Consider the following 6,368-nt stretch of genomic DNA (forward strand, 5'->3'; position numbering starts at 1 on the left):
GACTTGCTGGTAGCATGCAGCATGCACAGCGGCCCAGAGACGATCTTCCTCGAGGAGCACGACTTCGTCATGCCATAACTTCTCTTGCTCTACTTCATCGTAGGTAAGTACTCAAGGTGACCCGTATATGAGTTCCGTGGGGAGCACTGCTTCCACCCTATACACTAGGGAGAAGGGACTCTGGCTGGTGGCTCGATTTGGTGTCGTCCGGAGGGACCAAAGATCTACCAGCAGTTCATCAATCCAACGCTTGCCACATTTTTGCAACTTATCAAAAGTTGTCGTCTTGATCCCGCACAACACTTAGGCATTCATCCTCTCAGCTTGCCCATTACTTCATTGATGAGCAACAAAGGCAAAAGAGACCTTGCTTCCGAGGCTCTGGATGTACTGCAGAAAGGTGCCACTACACCACGACACTCAAAGCAGCGTCAAACAATCTGTCGGTATAGGTCACCTAAGGCGACACATTTAGTGTCGGCAAAGTCCTTTGGCGACAGAAAGGAGTTGTCGCCTATAGTCCTGCCAGGAAAAGTCTTTAGCGACAGATAAATCTATGCCGACGAACAGTTTGACTGGGTTGGTGAGGGCTATAGTGACAGACATTTCTATACCAACAGACTATTATATGCCGACAGATCGTTTGACAGTGCACTATACCAACAGATAGTGCAACGGCCGTTGCTACCTCGACAGTTTGTCTGTAAGTATGCTATGCCAACAGTCTTTGTGACCTCCAATAGTTTTGCCGACACATTTGCTGCCAGGGTTATACATTTCAGCACAAATGCAAATGCAAGATATATTAACATGAAAACAAATTCAAAATATTCAATTCATGTTCACTTTGCAGTAGATATACCAACAATTACACTCTTCTATTCATCACAAGATGCCATTCACCAATGCATTTATTCAACATATTTAGAGGATCCATTAGTTTTCCTTGCTACAACCATTGAAAAATACTCAAATCAACATACAAGTTGTGGCATGTTACAAAATATGGGCCTAGTTCAAAAGAGACTTCAAGTGTTCGATCACTCTACACTACACTATGGAAGAGCCCAAGTCTTCGATCACCAAACCGACATCAAATTCCATTTAAAGAAAATAGAAGATGTACCAAAGCCATAATATCTTCGACTTGATACTTCCCGCCATTTGACCCTGCAAAAGCACCATATGTTTGAGCAATATTATCATAGTACATTTGTTCAAACTTCTGAGTTACTCTTGAGTCCAAAGAACCAAAAAAAGATGTACAACAAACTGGCTTGGTAGTGTTGTTATATGCATTGGTCAAAGCCCAAAAAACATACTAATCATTTAAATAAAGTGAAGGAACCCAGTTACATGCACAGTTACATGCAGAGTTATCAGGAAGCAGCCGTGAGCATATAGACCAACTTTGTAGAAAATAAAGCATCATACTAGCATTCAACTTCTTACAAACTCATGCGTACAAGTTCTTACAAACACATGCGTACAGATCAATGAGAGTATGCATGTTACATGAAATTAAAATAGCAGAGCAAAGCATTAGATTTCAGACATTAACAATGAAAACGTCGTACAATATACAACACATGCTTGGCGGAGGAGCTCACCTAGAGCTTAGGCCATCTGCCCATCATCTTTGCAGAGGAGATGCATCTTGACACCGCTCTCAATAAAATGTATGGTGATAAGCAAAGGGAAGGTCTAAGGAGTGAGGACAAGCAGAGAGCACATGCAAGAGATCCTGCCGCAAATTCCTGCACAAAAGGCAACCCTCTACTCAGTATTTGTAGATGCAGGTTCTGATCAAAGTTAAAACACAAACCATCTGAGACCATCAGTTTTAGCTTACTCGAATTACAAAAAATGACACATGAATAATACCTCACACATATATATGTAGTTATGTATTAGTCAGATCCACCGATTGACCAAAAATGGGAGCATGTTGTTTCACTTAAATAAATACATAGACACATTTGTTTTGTGTGCTCGGTAGGCAAAAGGATAGTCCTTTGAAGGTACAATGCCAACGATCTGTTCTGAAATGAACGACAGCTGAGATAATGTTCCTGAAATTGATGATATGATATGAGATCATCTTGAGTAATAGGCAGCCACACCATAACCGAAATTATCAGCAAGCAACAGCCGCATTTATGTTTTGAAGCAAGCAGACAAAATCTGTGAATAAATATGACAGTTTAGACATAAATTTGTTCAAACTAGATAGATCTAATGAGTTTCTTCCTCAATAAAAGATGCAACTAATGTTGTCTTTGTGTTCCATACACTTAATTGTTTTCTTAGAAGTACAAGGAAAGGAAATCCAGAAATTAGATCAAACAAGAGTGTACATTTCACCACTCACTGACATTGTTAAGTTTCACTTTCAGGAACAAATTACAGACTGTAGATTTGTTTCTTTTATCACCACAGTTTTTCACATGTGATGGGTATTGAAATAGTAGAAGACCTTGGATAGGGAAAAAAATGTGTGCTAATAGCAACAAATATATCTACAGTAGCTGCATCTGGATTTCAATTGCAATTTCGTTTAAAATACTTCATAGAACATGTGTGGACTGTCAATTCATCAAGGCTTGGACTTTCAATCTGTTCGGAAATCATTGAATACCTAAACTAGCAATTTGTGTCAATTTCTATGCTTTTATTTGTACTTCTAAAATTTACCATTCACGGTTGTGGAAGTAGTATTGTGAGCTTACTGGAACTATTACTCAAGTCTCAGTGCCTTTGGTCTCAGTTTTTACCTATGCTCTCTGCCTCTGTTTCGTCAATCTTCCGTCAAGTGTACTTGGCCATTTGTCCTTTTTCTTTCTTGTGCAGCTCCTCTCCTATTTCAGTGAGCAAAACAATGCTATTAATGAGCCCTAACAAGTTCATAGAGGAAGACCAGATTGACTTTATTGACATGCTAATGAATTGGTAGTCAGCCTTTCTTGCTCAAGTGCTACAGTTTTCAGTCCCAACCAAGTATTGTATGTGCATAGAACTAGCGAGCAATGTATAATTAACATGCCACTGACCAAGGATTTTAGATTATTAGCAAAAATCAAGAGTGAGCAGCGGACCGAAAATATTCAATTCAACTGCACATGGCTATAACAAGAGGGCTATATTCAACTTACTAACTGAACTTCGGTACAAATAGGTATCTCCAAATAACCAATACGATCCCAGCCACTAGTCCAAGGATTTGAAATGATAATTAAGAACTGAACATATAGGACCACCTCGCGTCGTCAATAGCAGCCAATTGTTATGGTCAGAGGAGTAGCCTACTCCACGCATCTTCAGGGGTATTGTTCTGCACAGCGGATGGAGCAACAACAAGTTTACCAACTGAACAAAACTAGTATGGAAGCAATAACAAGCTCCTGTGCAAACATCCATGAGAAAATCACCTGCTGCCGTGAGGAGAGAATTCAAAAATGTCATGTGCAAAAAGGGTTCATTATTGAGACGTTCAAGCTGAGTCAAAATTGACAGTAGAAAACCAGCTCATGTATACACATTAAAAGGCAACTTACAAGAAGACCTTCCAAAAAAGCACGCGCATGTTAATCTTTCCTATGTTTATAGGTTCTTCTACTTTTCTTATTGAGTAATGGGTGTGCATCAAAGCGACTGGGCCTTCATAGGCTTGACGAATAGATAATATAGATTTGGGTTCAGAATAGGTGGGCAGGATTTTGAATCGCAGGAAAATCTAACACGTGAAGCACACTTGCCGGACTTCGGATTAAAACGTAACTAATCTATTCAGCCATTCAAAAAGAAGCTCATGAAGTGTTTTTAACCCCCCTCAAAAAATTTAATCAACTGTTGCAGACAAAAAACAAGGAGGTATTATCACAGTATATCATTGACCTATATTTTTTATACACATTTACTGCAGACTATCTTTACAGTTTTTCAAACTAACAACTAATAAACTGTCTTTCCCTCACAAAAAAGAACAAATACACAATCTTTATGAACATTCCTTCCATCCATTTAAATGTGTATATATATTGACTCAAAAAAAATTCACATGTGTCGCCATGGTTCTTCACATGAACTTCCTTTTCTTTGAGAAATTGTAGCAGTGTCGGGTTTTTTGACATGATGCAGTGACCTAGAAGTGAACACACACACTAATAAAGTCATCGCTGCAATGCAAATATATGCTCTACTAACTAATGGGCATGCTTCAAGTTATTTTTCACAATCCCTGCAAATATTGTCTCTGCGGCGATACAGTATGGTGGAAAAGCACATGTGTGTGAAGCCACTCAAAAAGAAAATTAAAAAACCTGACAAAGACACTCAAACACTATCATGTATATCCTTTACTTTTTTATGTCCATGTACTGATGTACCCCATACTATCTGCAGCCTAATAATTTTGTGTGTTGTGTTGATACTCCTTTCTTTAGGGGGGTCAATACAGTAGCAATTCCCATCCAATGGCGACTGCTATTCATTGAGAAAACAGAACAACGCCACACCACTGGTGCCATGACCTAGACCTGGAACCACCTGACTATAATCACGCAAGGCATACCATCTATAAACCATCCACAATAAAATATGGACTCCATATATCAACATACGAGAAGATAGGTAAGGAAAAAAACTGCATCTTACTTGTTGAGATCTGGAGGCGGGGCCGGGACAGGGGTCGCCGGTGGAGGAAGAAGAACGGCGGGCTGCTCCTCAACAGAAGTCGGTGCGGCGGATCCTCCGGCGTATGGTGCTGCTGTTCCCGGCGCGCGGCAGATCCTTGGTGGCGGACGGCGCTGTTCCTCGGCGGCAGACGGTGCTCCTCCATCGCAGACGGCGCTGCTGCTACTGCGGACTAAGGGAAGGGAGACCGGGGTCCGAGATGTGGTGGCGCGAGGGGACCGGCGGGTGGTTTGGGGCGGAGGCGCCCAGGTTGGGAGCGGCGGCGCGGTCGGGTTAGGGTTAGGGTGTGTGGGTGGCGAGATAGAGAGAGAGAGGTGAGATTGGGGATCGAACAGGTCGGGGTCGAGGGTCTGGTGTTTTTTCTTTTTGTTTTTTCTGGTCTGGTGCGAATCGGGTGTTTGGGATGGCGCGCACATGGCTCTCTTTCCGCGCCATATTTTTCGGACATGGGCTGAAGAGAAACGCGGACACTTTTTGTGTCTATATGAATCAGCGACACACAAATAGACGGCACTGTCTCTATCTGCCGACATAAATTTTGATGGTGTTTTTATGAGTTTTGGCGACAGATAATGTATCACAAACTTATAATAATACTAATATATTGTGTGTCGGTATAGTTTGGGACAAAAAAGTGTCGGCGATTCTCACTTATACCAACAGATACATGTCGTCTTTGTAGTGTCGTGGTGTAGTGTGCAGCTCATGAACTCGGTGCCGTTGTCAGTAATCACTCGGTTGGGTACTCCAAACCGGCACACCAATCCTTTCAAGAAGTTGACAGCTGATTGTGCGGTCACCTTCCTCACTGGCTCCACCTCAGGCCACTTTTTAAACTTGTAAATTGCTACATACAAGAATTCAAATCCTCCGACAACTCGGGGAAAGGGGCCCAAGATATCGAGCCCCCAGACTGAGAATGGCCAGGACAGAGGGGTCGTCTAGAGAGATTGAGCTGGCTGATGAATGTTTTTGGAATGGAACTGGCAAGCTTCACACTTGGTTGGTAGCTCACATGCTGGAGGGCTGTGCGCCAATAGAAACCTTGCCAGAAGGCTTTTCCAACCAGGGCTCTCGATCCAATGTGAGAGCCGCACAGACCCATGTGTATCTCTGCCAACAGCTTCAGTCCGTCCTCCTAGAAAATGCACTTTAATTTCACACTATTTGGCCTTTTCCTGTACAGTGTGTCATCAACAAACTAATACATGTTGGACCGTCGGGCTCCTCTTTCAGCTTCTTCTTGCTCTCCGGGAAGCTCTCCTGTTTGAAGGAAATGGACTATGTGTTGTGCCCAAGTTGGAGGCTGTGGCTCGATAACAAGGACTAAAGGAACTTCCTCATTGGTGGGAGCGCTCTCCTCGACCGCAAGAACTTGGGGTTCTGTAGGAGGGTGCTGCTTCGGCTCCATCTCTGGAGGGGTCAGTTCCCGCAGCTGCTTCCTCATCAACTTCTAGCTATGCCACCAGCGTTGCACTAACCACCTGATTCGTTGCATCTAAGTATAGCAACAACAACTCTTGTGGTTTTGGCGCGGCTATGGTGGGAGCAAAGGAAAGGTAAGTTTTCAGGTCTTGCAATGTTGTTTCTGCTTTCGGGGTCCACTTCATCAGGCCAGCCTTTTTCAAGATTTTGAAGAAAGGCAAGGCACGCTCGGCAGACTTGGAGATGAACCT

The 6,368-nt window shown here is 42.7% G+C and overlaps 1 long non-coding RNA gene across 4 annotated transcripts; it reads right to left on the bottom strand.

Moving 5' to 3' along the window:
* Positions 1–857: 857 nt before the first annotated feature.
* On the bottom strand, positions 858–5,066 carry LOC125508354. 4 transcript variants are annotated; one of them, XR_007283380.1, is made up of 5 exons: positions 4,654–5,065; positions 3,258–3,331; positions 2,775–2,858; positions 1,611–2,072; positions 858–1,170 (listed from the first exon to the last, which is right to left on the bottom strand). It is a non-coding gene; the product is annotated as an uncharacterized LOC125508354 (long non-coding RNA). The 4 variants fall into 4 exon arrangements; XR_007283379.1 differs by having other exon boundaries at positions 3,153–3,331; XR_007283378.1 differs by having other exon boundaries at positions 1,611–1,757; positions 1,885–2,072; positions 2,775–3,331.
* Between the last annotated feature and the right edge of the window lie 1,302 nt (positions 5,067–6,368).

Source organism: Triticum urartu, chromosome 5, assembly GCF_003073215.2.
Source record: "Triticum urartu cultivar G1812 chromosome 5, Tu2.1, whole genome shotgun sequence".
In the NCBI taxonomy this organism is placed as follows: Eukaryota; Viridiplantae; Streptophyta; class Magnoliopsida; order Poales; family Poaceae; genus Triticum; species Triticum urartu.